The sequence below is a fragment of the Equus przewalskii genome, chromosome 18 (assembly GCF_037783145.1).
Source record: "Equus przewalskii isolate Varuska chromosome 18, EquPr2, whole genome shotgun sequence".
In the NCBI taxonomy this organism is placed as follows: domain Eukaryota; kingdom Metazoa; phylum Chordata; class Mammalia; order Perissodactyla; family Equidae; genus Equus; species Equus przewalskii.
In genome coordinates, this window is record NC_091848.1 from 25,327,658 (window position 1) to 25,344,428 (window position 16,771).

Below are 16,771 nucleotides of genomic sequence, written 5' to 3' on the forward strand. Positions count from 1 at the left end.
AAAAAGAAGGAATTTTATGAGAATTGAAAATATATTCCCAGGCCCTGGCATGTTTTATTAGGTTTCAACAAAGCACTTAAGAATTGATTCAAGTATTCCGAAAGCACTTGTTCTCAGGAAGCAAACTGCTTCTATAATACTTTTATGACCATTTCCGTTTACAGCTTGAATCTCAACTAATTGCTTGGATCTGTCTCTTGTTTGTTTGTCTTTGGCTTAATTGTACCTATAGTTATGCTAGTATTTTCTCTTGTGTTAGATTGCAGATAGCTTTGAGACAAAACACGTGATTTTTAAAATTCTTGTCGGCTTTCCTTTAGAACTGAGGACAGTATTCTATGTCCCAGGAGTACTTGAGTGAATCTTAACTGACCGTGTCAAGAAAAGAAAGAGGCAGCATTAGCGGTCACTGCTCTCCCACAGATAGACAAGATGATGTAATATAAAAATATTCAGGAGACCTGGGATCCAATTCCTGGTTCTGCCACAAATTCCAAGACTGGACAAATCTCTGAACTTCAGTTTCTTCATATGTAAAAAAAATGAGAGAGTAGATTTGAGTTTTAAGATTTCTCCAAGCTCCTTGATTCTCTGAGTCAGTATTTCTTCTCAGGATATATTAGTTGGGATACAAACTAAGCAGCAGTAACAGAGAGTCTCAAAAACATTTGGTGGCTCAAAAAGGGAAGAATGTTATTTCAGCCTTCATTAACAATCTTGAAGTAGGCAGGTGTTCCATCCAGGACAGATAGATATCTCTAATTCACTAAAACATTCAAAGCCCAAGGCCCCTTCTGTTTTGTTGCTCTACCATTCCCTGGGGTGTTGTCATCATCTGCATGATAGAAGCTGACTCAGCACGGGAAGCCAGAAAGAGCACCTTCATCTCCAGGAAGACATGAAAGTTGCAAACATCACTTCCGCTCACATCCCATTGGCTAGAGCTGAGTCATGTGATCACACCTACAGCAGGAGAACAGAGAAGTCTTTAGCAATGTGGCATGTGCCTACCTAAAACTTTAAGAACGGGTGTGGGAGTAAGGATTCTATAACTAAAAGGAAAGAGAAGAGATTGGATACTGGGGGATAGTCTCCACCACTAGCTACGCCTTCTGTTAGGATTTGAAGCCACTATAACAATTTTTATCTTGCTGTTTATTTTGTTTCTATCTTATTAATGAAATCAGCTGAGATCAGCGTCTGTGATTTATCCTCATATGTGTACCCCACAGCACAAACTATCTTGAACATAGATGGCATTCAATAAAAATATGTATATTTGATTTATATATTGATTTTTCAGGGCATCTGGTAAGTCCTCTGTCCAGCACCCTCCCCACTACCCTGCTCTGTCTTATTGCTTGTCTAGTGAATGTTACATGTAAAACTTCAATTCTCAACTTAGTTGAGGAAGCTAGATCGGAATCTATGAAGTAATAAAACTTAAAAATATATATTATAGATAGAATGATTGATTTGGAGCAGGTTGCTACTAGTAGCAACAACTATCTTTAACTACTAGTAGTAAAGATAGTGCTATCCTATTTTTGGGTTGCATGATTACAAGTAATGGAAAACCAAGAGCTTTCCAATGTGGCTTCATCATTTGTTTTTAAGTGTTTTCCTGGGGCGTGACATATAATTATGTTTATGAGTAAACTTTATTTTTAAAAATTTTTTCATTTTTATTGAGATATGATTAACATATAACACTGTATTAGTTTAGTGTGTACAGCATAATAATTTGACATATGTATATGTTGTGAAATTGTTACCACAATAAATTTAGTGAACATCTATCACCTCACATAGTTACAGTTTTTTTTCTTGTGATGCGAACTTTTAAGATCTACTCTAGGGCCGGCCCCGTGGCCGGGTGGTTAAGTTCGCGCGCTGCGCTTCGGCGGCCCAGGGTTTTGCCCATTAGGATCCTGGGTGCGGACATGGCACTGCTCGTCAGGCCATGCTGGGGCGGCATCCCACATGCCACAACTGGAAGGACCCACAACTAAAAACACACAACTGGGTACTGGGGGCTTTGGGGAGAAAAAAGAAAAAAAATCAATTAAGATCTACTCTCTTAGCAACTTCCAAATACACAATACAGTGTTGTTAACTGTACTCACCATGCTGTACATTGCATCCCAGAACTTATTTATCTTATAACTGGGTATTGGTTATTTTTAACCATTTAAAAAAATTTTTGGCATTAACACCATGAACATAATACCAGAAATTCATGTAGCTCAATATATTCATTGGTGGTTTTATAGATACAACCAAATTACAATATAATTGGGCCTGAACTTTGTATTTCATAGAAACTATATTGCTAAGATAATATTTTATAATATTAGAAAATGTATTATTATTAATTTCTGAGAAAATAGGGTGGAGGTGAAGGTTGAGAAATATATACATAAACTTTGAAAGAGAGCTTTCCCTGAAAGAGTTTTGGTTTGTGCCTTCTGTTTCCTCCATGAGCAGTAATCATGAAGAGCTGGCCACAGTGCCAGGTGTGCGTCTGTATAGTGGGAGCCTATTTATGAAGTCGTAAAGCTCATTTTAAAAACAGGCCACCCTTTACTGCGTCAGTGTTAACGTTCTTATCCACTCTGACTTCCAGCTCTTTATCTGCCGCACTTGTACACTAGAATCCTATACTGGAAAGAGAGTATTGTATGTACCAGTTCGCAGTTGGTATGGACTACCTTGGAGAATTGTCCTTGTTCTCCCACAGCCAGTTTCCCCAAAGCCTGCCCCTTCAAGGTCCAGTTCCAGTTTACCTCCTTTTTATAACTGACTGTAACCACCCAGCCCCAAACGATCATTCTATCAGAAAGAGAAGAAGACTTAATTCAAGCCCTGGGCCAACTGCAGCCTAAGGACAGAGTGTGTTTGTATAAGGACAAGCCTTTATTCTCTTTACAAACATGCCAACTTGCCAAAGACAATCAAACGGCAAGTACTGGCTGTAGTCTGCACCAGGAAGAGTGGCTGCCAGCCTTTATTCAACCTCACCCCACATTCCCAGAGCTCTTTCTTAGCCTCAACACCAGGCATCTCTGTTCTTGGTACATTTTTCTCCAAGGGACTTAACATTTTTCTCTAAGGGTCAGGACACATTTTTCTGCTAAGGGCTTGATCTTACTATGCCAAGAGAGGGCAGCAGAGAGCACCACTCCATAGCCTAACCTGTAGGTCTCCTAACAGGGGCCGCCCCAATCCCCTAGTGCCTACGGAAACAATACATGGGGGGCTTTTTTAGCTATGACAAAGACTGAGGCTGTTAAGGCATGGGGGCTGCTAAACGTTTTGCATTATGTAGGAAAGTCCCATGCAAGAAAGAATATTCTCGCCCCAAATGTCAGTTAACTTCCTTGTAGTATTTTTCTTGAACCTCAAAACATTCCTGCCTACCCCACTAATTTAACACTTTCACTATTTTGTGTAGTTTTTCATCTCACCAAAGCTCCTTGATTCCAAGAACTGGCTTTTTGTCTTTGAATCGTCACTTTTTTATTCACTTTTAATTTATAGTCATTGGATAATTGACAGGTCTTTCACGGGGGGGGGGGGGAGGAGTATGGGATAATGGCTAGAATTAAAAAGTATAGTCAGTAGATTACAGAGTTTAGATAGAGCAAGATTAGATGAGCCAATGTTCCTGAGTCTTAATTTTCTCACATATAAAATGAGACTAACACCCAGCCTATGTTAAAGTACTTTGTAAATTGTAAAGTGAAATATAAGATTGTTTACAAAGAATGTCTAGGAGCAGATTTGTTCTCAATTATTATTTCTAGAATTTAGATGTCCAAAACTTCAAAAGAGTACAATTATACAAAGAAGATATTTAACACAAAAGACATGGTATATAATATGAGACATAAAGAATAACAAGAAACAGATAGGTGTCAATTGTATGTATCATAGAATAGTGATTTTTAAACTTTTTGTACCTCAACCTACAGTAAAAAATACAACTTTCATAGTGTCCTATTACACACATATTAACAAGTTTCCTGAAACAATAAACCTCAACACATGGGATATGCTATTTTCTATTCTGTCCTATTCTATCTCATTTTTAAAATGATGGTCATGACCCACTAAATTAACTTCATAGTCCACTAGTAGGTTGCAACTGCAGTTTGAAAAATACTTAAAAATTCCTGAGGCCGGCCCTGTGGCTGAGTGGCTGAGTTTGCGCGCTCTGCTTTGGTGGCCCAGGGTTTCCCCAGTTTGGATTCTGGGCGCAGACATGGCACCGCTCATCAAGCCATGCTGAGGCAGTGTCCCACATAGCACAACCAGAAGGACCTACAACTAGAATATACAACTATGTACTGAGGGGCTTTGGGGAGAAGAAGAAGAAAAAAGGAAAGATTGGCAACAGATGTTAGCTCAGGTGCCAATCTTAAAAAAAAAAAAAAAAGATTCCTGTATATATCATGTGAGTCTCTTGAAGAATGTACTTTCTGTCATCCTTCAGACTCTATCAAGTATTTGTACACCTTAAGATGGAAAAAGCATATTGCACAAACTAAATATTTAGGGATATAAATACATTTGGTTTACTTATTAGTTCTCACACTAGAAATTATTATTTGTAATGCTTACTCTTTACCTTAAAAATAATAAGAAGCAGGGGCCTGCCTGGTGGCTTAGTGGTTGGGTTTGCGCTTTTCGCCTTGGTGCCCAGGGTTCACAGGTTCGGATCCTGGACACAGACCTAGCACCGCTAGTCAAGCCACACTGTGGTGGCACCTCACATAAAATAGAGGAAGATTGGCACAGATGTTAGGTCAGTGACAGTCTTCCTCAAACAAAAAGAGGAGGATTGGCAAAAAATATTAGCTCAGAGCAAATCTTAAACACACACACACAATAATAATAATAAAAAGCATGCAATAATTCAAAAATACGTGAAATCTTTTTTGACTGTGTTTGTGTGTTCTTTAAATGATTTTCTTAACAGCTTTATTGAGGTAAAATTGGCATACAATGAGTTGCCCATAATTTAAGTGTGTAGTTTGCTATGTTTTGACATAGTGTACACCCATGAACCCATCACCACAGTCAAGATAATGAACATTATACAGCACCCCCAAAAGCTTATTGTGGCCCCTTTGTCTTTCCTCTCTGCCACCCTCCCCTTTACCTGCAACCCTTCTATATTCTCTGTCAGAATACTTTAGTATGCATTTCCTAGTGTTTTATATATATGCGATCATTTTATGTATATGCAATTATACGCTCTTATCTGGATTCTTTCATTCAACATAATTACTTTGAGATTATCCATATTGTAGCATATATCAATAGTACATTCCTTTTTATTGCTGAGGAGTGTTTCCATTGTGTGGATTTACAACTGTTTATTCATCCTCTTGTTGATGGACGTTTGTGTTGTTTTCATTTGGGGGCTATTACAAATCAAGCTGCTATGAACATTTGTGTACAATCTTCATATGGGCATATGCTTTCATTCCCTTTGGGTACATTACCTAGGAGTGGAATGACTATGTCATATGGTAGGCGTATGTTCAACACTTTAAGAACTCTGGCTATGTTTTAACAGCCTCTGTTGAAGGAGAAGATAGGACAACAGTTCTTTAGAAGAGACTCACCAACGTAGTTGTCTTCCTGGTGCCATTATTTTATTATATAAAAAATATCCTGGTGCATATTTTTTATTATATAAAAAGTAACCCAAGACTGGTTTAAGACTCTTATAGCCCCAAACAGTAAAAACAAATTACCTCTTGCCCAAATATCAAGTCAAAATCATTAAAACAATGCTAACTGTATAATATATATAATGAAGTCTGTTCAATTCTTATTTTCTCCACAATAACAAATTTGAGTCTTTAAAACAAATATATCAAATATCTGATTCTATCAAAAATAAATATTTTGGGTGCCTCTTTTTTTCCTGGAGCTCTAAGCACATGCGTAGTCTGCCTGGGTAATCCTGAACAATTCACTTCATGAAATAGGTTCTAACAGATTGCTTTTTCGTTTGCCTATTACTGTGCTTTCCACTATCATAGATTGGGCTGCCAGGCCCATGGATTATTCATGGGCTATGGACCATACCCTTCAAATGGGCTTCTTTAATAATTACTGTAGCGTAACTTCCTAAGTGGGAGATTATATATATTTCTCTGGAAACATATCCAATTGTTTGGATGCTTCTTGTGTGAGACTCCCAGTTAAATTGATCTTTTCTCTTACAAACAGACTAACATAATAAGAGCATACGTTCTGGAGACTGCTGCCTTTTTTTTAGACTGGCTTTGTGACTACAAATTATTTGGCCCTTCTGTGTCTCACATTCCTCATCTTAAAATGGGGATTAAAATACCTACTTTAAATCATTGTATGAATTAAATGAGATTTTTATATAGGGCTCTTAGCACAATGCTTGACATGTAATACAAATTGGTAAAAGTCACTGACTTTAAAATATCAAAGATAGAGCTTGCTATTGAGAGATGCTGGGTCTTAAAAATGCTGAACACTTGAGGATGACAAAGACAATAATGAGGTACAAATACTTTGTAAGAGTTATAAAATAGAATTTGAAAGTTAATCTTCCAAAGTATTGAGATTATTAGTGTCAGAAAAGGAACTCCTATAGTACAGAGAATCTGATATTAATTGGGGTGTCTTGAGTATGACAGAAGAGAATCAATTAATGACATTGTATTAATAGAACTCTTTTGGCTGCAAAAACCCATATCAAACTGGTTTAAGCCTCAAAAAAGAGGGTAGGGGAAGAGAGGGAAGGCATTGAATGGCTTATGTAATTGGAAAGACTAGCAGTGACTAGCTTCAGATTGACTGAAGTTAGGTGCTCAGTTACTGTTGTCAAGAATCTGTCTTCTTTCCTTTATCTCTCAGGTCTGCTTTCCTCTGTCCTATATATGGACAAAGATGACTGCTCTCTGCTCTCATTATATTTATAGCTAGTATTCTGATTAAACAAATGTGCTTTCTCCCCCCTCCTCCCAATACTTGTAGGAAACGTCCTGGGGATGACTTGGATGATTGTGATTGGCCAGCTTGGGTCATGTATCTATCCTTTTAGTAATCATTATGACCAAGCAGGTGAGTTGGCCAGCCTTGTGCTACACGTTCAGTCTTGGAGCTCTAGCTACAGGAGTAGATTCGGCTTCATCTGAACCAGTTGGACTGAGAGTAGGGTAGAGACAGTTTCCTCAAATGGAGAAGACGCAGAGGCTTACTAAAGAAAAGATGGCAGATGTTCACTATTGTTATACTTTGATCTTCAATTATGTTGCTTGCACTATAAGGCTAAAATGGAAACGCCAACTTCTATCTAGCTAACGAAGGGAGGAAATTAAAACAGGACTAGAAGAACAGAAGTCAGATAGTTAAGTTTTTTTACATGGCCTCTCAGAAAGTAATATGAATTCTATGTGGATAAGTAAAATAATGTATAAAGTTTCCTTTTGTTCTTGCAATATGTAAAGTGCCTTTATAAACTCAAGATATTATTTTTAGTCCCTCAAAGGTTTGGTTTATGATACCTTGCCAGAATTTGTATGTTGTGGAATGGTGTGTTTCACAGATGTTAAATATTTTATTAATTGAGAAAGCCATTTGCTTTTGATTTGTTTCAGTGCATTTTCATTATCGATCAGAGAAGAATTCTTACATCCCTCATTTGTAGTCATCCTTTCGACAGGAATAATACATTAAAACTTCATTAAGCTGTTAAGATTTATTCTAAATAGCATATAAAATCTCTAAGCAATTGCTTTTTTCCAGCTGACTAGATGTTTTATTATCCTTTGATAAAAAATATTAAAGACTTCAAATCCACTTAATTCACAATATTCTTCGAAGTTTGCCATAATTATGTGTACCTTTAGGGTTTTCTTTTATCATAAAGGTGATCGTAGAATTTACCAACATGAGAATTTTATCTTCTTAAAAGTCAATAGATATGAATTTAGTATAAATTTTTATTTACAGTCTACTTTTTCAAAAAGAATTTGAAGTGCTTACCATGAAGTATATTACAGTAAGGTTAACAAAAGGGAAATCAAACCCAAAACAAGGAAGAGGAAGGAAATATGCTAACCACAAAAGCTAAAATAAATTAGATATAGATATAAAGATATATAGAGATAGATAGACAGACAGACAGATAGATAGATTGATTGATTTGAACATAAAGATGGCTCGAGCTTTCCAGCAGCAGGGACAAAAAAATGGAAATTCAGTGGATTACATTGTTGTCATCTAAAAGGTGGATACCTAATAATTCTTCAACAACAGAAAACTTCTCCCTGGTATTAAGTTCTAAAACGAATTCCTCATGTGAATTCCTTACATGTGAGACATCCCACAAGATAATGGACAACCCAGAAGCAATATGGCTGTTCCTTATAATAATCCTTAATAAAAACAAGACCATAACATAAGGTATAACTCAATGATAGTGATTCTGCTTAGGGTACTAGGCGCATGATATTTAGGTGGCATGTAGCTTTCTGATGATCTATCTCCCTTGATACAAGGATAGATTTTAGTGATACTTATAAGAAAGTTTTTCCTTAGATGTTTCTTAAAAACCACTTTCTTACATAGGCATTTAATGGGAGCTGGACAACAACAACAACAATAAACTGAAGTAATAGTCTGCTGAGGTCTTTGAATATTGAAATTTGGATATTGAAATTGTTGTCTAAGGAACCATATCCTTTGAAAACAGGGAAAGTTAGGGTTAACATTCTGATATGAAAGTGGAGAATTCTGACCAGTGTTCCCACCTAGTAGACATATTGTTGTCTGTATTAGTTCATATCATTGTATGTAAACTATATCTTCTTTGTTTGTTTTGTTAGTGAGGAAGATTTGCCCTGAGCTAACATCCATGCCAATCTTCCTCTATTTTGTATGTGGGATGCCTCCACAACATGGCTGACCAGTGCTCCTCTAGAATGTACATTTTTCATGTTCTTTTCTCCCTACCTTCCTTCTGTTCCAAAAACAATGGCTTCCTCCAAGAGTTACCTCTAAGTTTTCTGTAATTTGGGCAGAGAACTTATTTTCCCAATGATTTCCCATGATATTGACATGGAGAATTTTTTTTTTTAATTTTTGGTGAGGAAGATTGGCCCTGAGTTAACATCTGTCGCCAATCTTCCTCTTTTTTTTTTCTCCTCAAAGCCCCCATAATAGTTATATATCCTGGTTGCAAGCCACTCTAGCTCCTCTACGTGGGATGCCACCACAGCATGGCCTGATGACCCCATGTGTAGGTCTGAGCCCAGGATCCTAACCAGCGAACCCTGGGCCACCAAAGCAGAGCATGCAAACTTCAACACTCAGCCACAGGGCCAGCCCAATATGGAGAAACTTTTGTTGGCCAAATTGATATTTCTTTGGTACAGGGAAGCAGGCTAACCCAGACCAACTTCATCTTACTAAAATGGCAAGTCCATAGAGCCAGCTAGTTTTTATTTTCCGGATTACATATTAAGCCAACATCTTAGGTGGCTGTACAGTATTTAGAACCATTTAAAGACTGTTTTGTTGAATTGCTTCAGAGACTACCCTGATCCCTCGTGGACTTATTGAGTAATGATGTTGTTGTCAAACCTTACAGCAAACACGTTAACTTTGTAATAGATTTGGCCATCTTACTAACATGTTCCACAAAGAGGTTGCTTCCTTCTATTAGTCTGTGTTATTTTGGAAGAAAGATTTTTTTTTTTTTTTGAGGAAGATTAGCCCTGAGCTAACATCTGCCATCAATCCTCCTCTTTTTGCTGAGGAAGACTGGCCCTGAGCTCACATCTGTGCCCATCTTCCTCCACTTTATATGTGGGACGCCTGCCACAGCATGGCTTGGCAAGCGCTGCCATGTCCACACCCGGGATCTGAACCAGCGAACCCCACCTGATGAAGTGGAGCATGCGAACTTAACCGCTGTGCCACCAGGCTGGCCCCAAGAAAGAAAATTTTTTATAAATCTGACTCTTTTAGTGTATCCTAGTTGGCTTTGATTGCAGTTAAAAGAAACAGATGTATATTCTTCATCTTCTTTCCATTTATGGCTTCTAAAATAATCTTGGTACATGGACATATTGATATAGGCTGGTGTGGTATACTCAGGCCTACCAGGACTATACCAGTACTGCACTGGTCTTGAGCACTCCCGTCTTACATGGGTAAACTTCTTTGGTCTACCTTTTCCATAGTGATATTCCACAATAAGCTCCTTTAGAGGAATTTGTTGAGTGTATTGTTTGCCAAAGATATTATATTGCTTGAGTACATAGAACAGTGCACTGAACATCTTTGCTGTGTGTAAAATGAGTAAGTATTGCACACTGCTTAGCTCATTTTGAAAAAAAACCTTTCCAGAACTGTCAGGTTTGAACCTTCCATAACCACATAGAAACAGGTGGTCACTTTCCTTCTCTCAGTTGTATAAATAATCTGATTGAGAGAGAGCGGATCTCTGCTCAGAATGTTCTTGGTCACCGGACACCTCATATCCAGGGCCTTATATTAACCACTATTGTTCCAGTTCCAAGGATTTGAGTCCATTTCCAAAGTTCAAAAAAGTTGTGATCAGTATTAGTAAAGCATTGGTAATCGTGAAGTGAAATGATGGGGTACAGGGTCAGTAAATTATGTTAATCTCCACTTTTGTGTAACTTTGAAAATTTTTAAAATAAAGAATAAAGAAATGTCACATTATTTATTTTTTGCTTTTAAGTTGTATGAGTTCCTTATATATTTTGGAAATTAACCCCTTATCAGATATATGTTTTATAAATATTTTCTCTTATTCTGTAGATTACCTTTTCATTCTGTTGATTGAACCTTTTTAGTTTGATGTAGTCCCACTTGTCTATTTTTGTTTTTGTTTCCTGTGCTTTTGGTGTCATTTTAAGAAATAATTGCCAGGACCAATGTCAAGAATGGGCAAAGGGCTTGAACAGACATTTCCCCAAAGAAGACGTATAAATGGCCAATACGTATATGAAAAGGTGCCCAACATCATTAATCTCCAGGGAAATGCAAATCAAAACCATGACGAGATATCACCTCACACTTCTTAGGATGGCTACTATTTTTAAAAAGATAAGTGTTGGCAAGGTTTGGAGAAATTGGAATTCTTGTACACTGTTGCTATGAATGTACAATGGTACAGCAGCTATGGAAAACAGTATGGAGATTCCTCATAAAATTAAAAATAGAGCTTCCATATGATCCAGCAATCCCACTTCTGGGTATATATCCAAAATAATTGAAATCAGTATCTCAAAGAGGTATCTGCATTCCCATGTTCATTACAGTGCTATTCACAATAGCCAACATACCCAAGTGTCCATTGACAGATGAATGGATAAAGAAAATGTGGCATATACATACAATGGAATATTATTCACCCCTAAAAAAGGGAAACCCTGCTATTTGCGGCAACATAGATGCACCTGGAGGACAGTATGCTAAGTGAAATAAGCCAATCACAAAAAGACAAATACTGCATGATCCCACTTATATGAGTTATCTAAAATAGTCAAACTCATAGCAGAGAATACAATAGTGCTTACCAGGGGCTGGGGGAGGAGGGAGTGGGGAAATGTTATTCAATGAGTATAAAGTTTCATTATGCCAGATGAGTAAGTTCTAGAGATCTCTGTACAACATAGTGCCTATAGTTAACAATATGATATTGTATTGTGCACTTCAAAGTTTGCTAAGAGGGTAGATCTCATATTAAGTGTTCTTACCACACACACACACGCACACACAAAACCCCAAGGAAACACAGGAAACTCTGGGAGACATTGGATATGTCTACTACCTTGACTGTGGTGATGGTGTCGCGGGTGTTTGCATAGCTCCAAGCTTATCAAATTGTACACATTAATATGTGCAGTTCTTTATATCAATTATACCTCAATAAAGCTGTTAAAAATTTTAAATTAGAAAATTTTTAAAAATGCATGAGCTCTTTGGGTGAATTTAATACAGCTGTTTTTGCTAATTTTGTCAATAATAAGACATCTTACTAAAAACAAAATTTGCTCTAGGAATCATTAACAGCTCTTTTGGAGCTATGTCTTAATTGAATGTCAGAAGTTTAATAAACCAACGAGGAAATGTTCCTTCCTTGTTATTATCATGTTTTTAAGATTTTACTTTTCCTTTTTCTCCCCAAAGCCCCCTCATACATAGTTGTATATTTTCAGTTGTGGATCCCTCTAGTTGTGGCATGTGGGATGCCGCCTCAGCATGGCTTGATGAGCGGTGCCATGTCGGCGCCCAGGGTTCAAACCAGCAAAACCCTGTCCTGCCGCAGGGGAGTGCACGAACTCAACCACTCGGCCACAGGGCCACCCTCCCTTCCTTATTTAAATGTAGCAATAAATTACTATTCTACACCCCATTTTGATGCATCACAAAGGTCAACAAGGTGATATTGTTCTACAAAATAATTACATTTATGTAAAATTATATATTTGTATTTCCTAAATCACTAGGTTATTATTCCCATTATTATTTCCCTAGTATTTTGCTTTTACAAGTCCTGGTGTGCAGGGAATACATGTCTGCTGGTCACCAGTTTTAGAAACTGTTTCCCTGACTTCGATTTGTTTTTATCACATCAGATCACGCACAGTATAAGAAAACGTTTAAAGAAAATAGCTCTAATGGATAAAAGATTGTGATTTCTTCTAAGCGCATTTTTGGTAGCATTGATTTCACCGAAATTCTATTTTGATTCCCTCATTCAATAGCAATAATAATGTTTTCATGACTATCACAGCTTGAAACACACACACACACTCTCTCACTCCTCAAGCTGCCAGTCTGTCTTAAGGCAGTGGCAGACGCCTGATTGGCGGGCTCTGTTTATTCTGTGACCAGATTCCTTCTAAAAGAAGGCAGGCCATGACTGCCTGTAGCCCATTGGCCGGGTCTGCTCTGGACCCTCCCTTTCTTTTTCATGGCACACACCACAGCGAAGTCTGTGCGGAATCCTAAACCAGCCCAATTTACATCCATTCATGAATCTGTGACGTCAGCAAGCCTTCGGGCTCCTTGCGGTGGGCTGGAGGATTGTGTGGGTGGAATCCCCCGCCCCCTTATTTTTCTAATTCTGCGAGGCTTTTTAAATTAACCTTCCATCTTTTTAAAGCAAGAAAATGGAACAGCATGTGTAGGAATTCTTCATTGTTGTGAGTATCGCACTCTATTTTTCTGTTTCATCAGCATTTTTCACAGGGACAGACGGAGAATGTATTTGTGATTTGAGGTGATTAGAAAGCTGATATTATTTGAGGGAGACATGGTGAGAGAGACAGACAGACAGAAGCAGAGGCAAAGAGAAACCTGAAACCAGGTTACAGCTAGGAGCCTCTGAAACTGACAGCTGGTTTTCCTTTGCTTGTCTGCCTGCTAGACGTGGACATTTTTCATTTACCGTTCTGCACGTTACCTCTAGATGCTGGCTTGGCTTTCCTTGAAGGGAGATTGATTTCTCTGAGAGATGGTGTGGACTGTATTAGAGGCAAAGCCTGGAACTGGTACCAGAAAGGTGCGGGGAAAGCTGGGCCAGCTAGACAGAGCAGGCTCTATCCTGCTGAGCACTTGTCTTCCTTTCTGCCTCCTTTCTGTTCTTCCTCACCCTTCACCTTGCCTTTGTCTCATAATTGTGTAACAGTCAATATCTTGGGAGGGCAATTTGGGGAAGATGGATACTTGTCCAACCATTTTTTTCAAAAGCTTTTATTTTGGGAGCTATAGAGGTGTATTTATACATATTTGTAGCTCTTTATGTCACTCTGTATGTTTTATTTATGTTTTCAAAAACCTAGAAGCCTGCACCAGAGGCAAAAGGGGAATTATCCTTAAATTCTCATTTTTTAATATCCTCTAATGAAAACTAAGAAGTGGTTTTTAATGTATTCTTTGATTATATTGTATAGAAATGCACGTGAGTATTTTTCTAAGACAAACTTCCAACAGAAATAGTTTATTCCACTGTGTTAGGGAAACTTGGAGAAGTTCTGATATGTTCCATGTATTAAGTTGGTTTGATAGTTTTCTTGGAGTTGTAACAAAAAGTTAGTATTTATGATTGGGTTTGTTTTCCAAGGCTCTGGTTTATTCTGGTGAAAGTTGTGATAGTAAAGGAGAGGCATGTGACATTCTGACATGTTCTGCCCCTGGGGCAGCTCCTCAACCCAAATAATTTAATAGCATTTTCCAACTGCCTCTCTTTGAGCAATTTGTGTAGTCTGCAGCATGTACCTGGTTGGTCTTTCCAATGAGAGAGAAAGCAAGATGTCTGTTATTTCTTGTCATCCAGCCTTGTCGTGTTTACCTTGTATAATCAATACTTAGTTTTGAGATTTTCATATTATATTCTTTTCTCGTGAAACAAAGCTTCTACAGTATGGCTCTAATGATATCTTTTGAATCATTCTTAGTAAACTCATTTCATTTCAAAATTACCTGAGGATTTAGAATTTTCTTTTGTGTCTCATCTTGGCATTGCCCTTTCTCGTTTTGTTTTTCTGAGTGCATTTGAACTCACCAGAGTGACAGAAGGGAAAACTTCTGCCGGATTCTAAACCAGATCTGTGTTCTATACTCAGACAACTATGGTTTCATATTCTGCTATTTTTTATTTTCTAGGTTGAACAGTGACACAATTCCCTATATTTGTAAACATCTACTTATTTCAGCAGTGTCTCTTTTTGTGTACCATCAGAGACTTTGTTGAAAGTAGCAATTTCCAAGTGATTTTAAATTATTGAGGTCTGCTAGAGCACAGTCAGATCAAAAGACTGAATTCTTAGGACATTTTTAAAAAATGTGTTTACATAATCAAACTCGAAAAATCTTCATCAGACTCTGTCTTTTATATACATTTTGCCAAGAAAGAGCTTTATTTCCGTGAAGGAAATACAATCTGCCCTTTGGATTTATTAAAGTAAAACTCTCCCTTTAAGGCACAGAGTGGATATAGAATCGCCCTCTTCTCCACTCCTAGTGGCTGCATTCTAGATTATATTTATTTTCATGTATAGTGTACTTGTAGAGAAAGAAAAAAACAATAACTCTTAATTGTTTAATATCAAACAATAAAATCCTGTGTATCAGTGACTGTCAATAGATGGCTTTCTGTTTAAAAATTGAAGCTACTCCAGAAGTAGGAATTAATTTATTTAGTAAACAACGTCAGTCAAACCAGAGCCATGTCCTGGGGAACTGTCAAAAAAATGGTTCCTAAGGGCCAGAGGCCACCTTCACTGGTGTATGACAGAAGAACCATGCTTTGGATGGCAGAACTGGTCAGTTTGGTTTGCACTGTCTGCCTGCCCTCTCTCTATGTGCTACAGCTGAATTAATTGCTTGGGGAGTTCAAATGAATCCAGATAGCCAAGATGACCAATTCTGCCAGGTGGCAGCCTGATTCTCGCAATTTTGATTAAAATAGGAAACATTCAGCAAGAACACTCTTTTACTTACAAAAAAAAAAAAGTCATTTAAAAGATATCATACTCCTGCTCTGTGTGAGTTATTATTCCTTAAGAATGGGAGGAAAGAAAGATTTGGAAGATGCCATCTTTACCCCTCAGGAATCTAGAAGGTAAGATACCATACACATAGAGTGTTGTGGTTCAGAAATTGGTTTCTGTAAATAAGCATTAAGATTAGAATTACCTGGGGAACTTTCTCTCTCTCTCTCTTTCTGTTTCCTATTCAGTGGTTTTTACTGTGTTCATAGAGTTGTTCAACCATCACCACAATCAATTTTAGAACATTTTCATCATTGCAAAAGAAACCCCATACACATTAGCAGTCACTCCTCATTTCTCCTCAACCTCCCAGCCCTAAATAGCCACTAATCTACTTTCTCTATAGATAGATTTGCCTGTTCTGAGTCATTTCATATAAATGAAATCATACAATATATGATCTTTTGCAACTAGCTTCTTTCACTTAGTGTAAGGTTTTCAAAGTTCATCCATATTGTAGCATATATTAATGCTTCATTCCTTTTTGTTGCCAAATAATTTTCCATGTACGGATATATCACATTTTACTTATCCGTTTATCAGTTGATGGACATTTGAGTTGTTTCCACTTTTTGACTGTTATGAATAAGGCTGTGTACATTTGTGTACCAGTTTTTGTATGATCATATGTTTTTATTTCTCTTGGTATATACCTAGGAGTGGAATTGCTGGTTTGTATGAAAACCATATGTTTACATTTTCAGGAAATGCCAAACTGTTTTCCAAAGTAGCTGCACCATTTTACATTCCCACCAGCAATGTATGAGGGTTTCAATTTCTCCACATCTCCTTCAAAACTTATTATTATCTATCTTTTTGATAAGAGCGATCTTAGTGAGTTTGAAGTAGTATCTCCTTGTGGTTTTGGTTTACATTTCCCTAATGGCTAGAGATGTTGAGCATCTTTTCATGTGCTTATTGGCCCTCTGTATTTCTTCTTTGGAGAAATGTCTATTCAGATCCTTTGCCCATTTAAAAAAATTAGGTTATTTATCTTTTTATTAGTGAGTTTGAGTCCTTTATATATTCTGGATACAAGTTCTTTATTAAATGTATGGTTTGCAAATATTTTCTTTCATTCTGCGGGTTGTCTTTTACTTTCTTGATAGTTTGTAGCACAAAATTTTTCCATTATGATGAAGTTCAATTTATCTATTTTTTGTTGTTGCTGCTTGTGCTTTTGG

The 16,771-nt window shown here is 37.3% G+C and overlaps 1 protein-coding gene across 15 annotated transcripts in view; it reads left to right on the forward strand.

The window, feature by feature from the left end:
• Nucleotides 1–16,771, forward strand: part of MAP3K13 (mitogen-activated protein kinase kinase kinase 13) — a 165,042-nt gene that overhangs the window by 62,790 nt on the left and 85,481 nt on the right. Inside the window, exon 1 of one of the 15 annotated variants that reach the window (XM_070582464.1) lies at nt 12,943–13,238. The exons of 12 other annotated variants lie outside the window; for them this stretch is intronic. The gene's annotated coding sequence lies outside the window, so the exon portion shown is untranslated. Of the gene's footprint in view, nt 1–12,942; nt 13,239–16,771 lie in introns of those variants that run through there. 2 more of the 15 variants (XM_070582460.1, XR_011529119.1) reach the window with 2 other exon arrangements.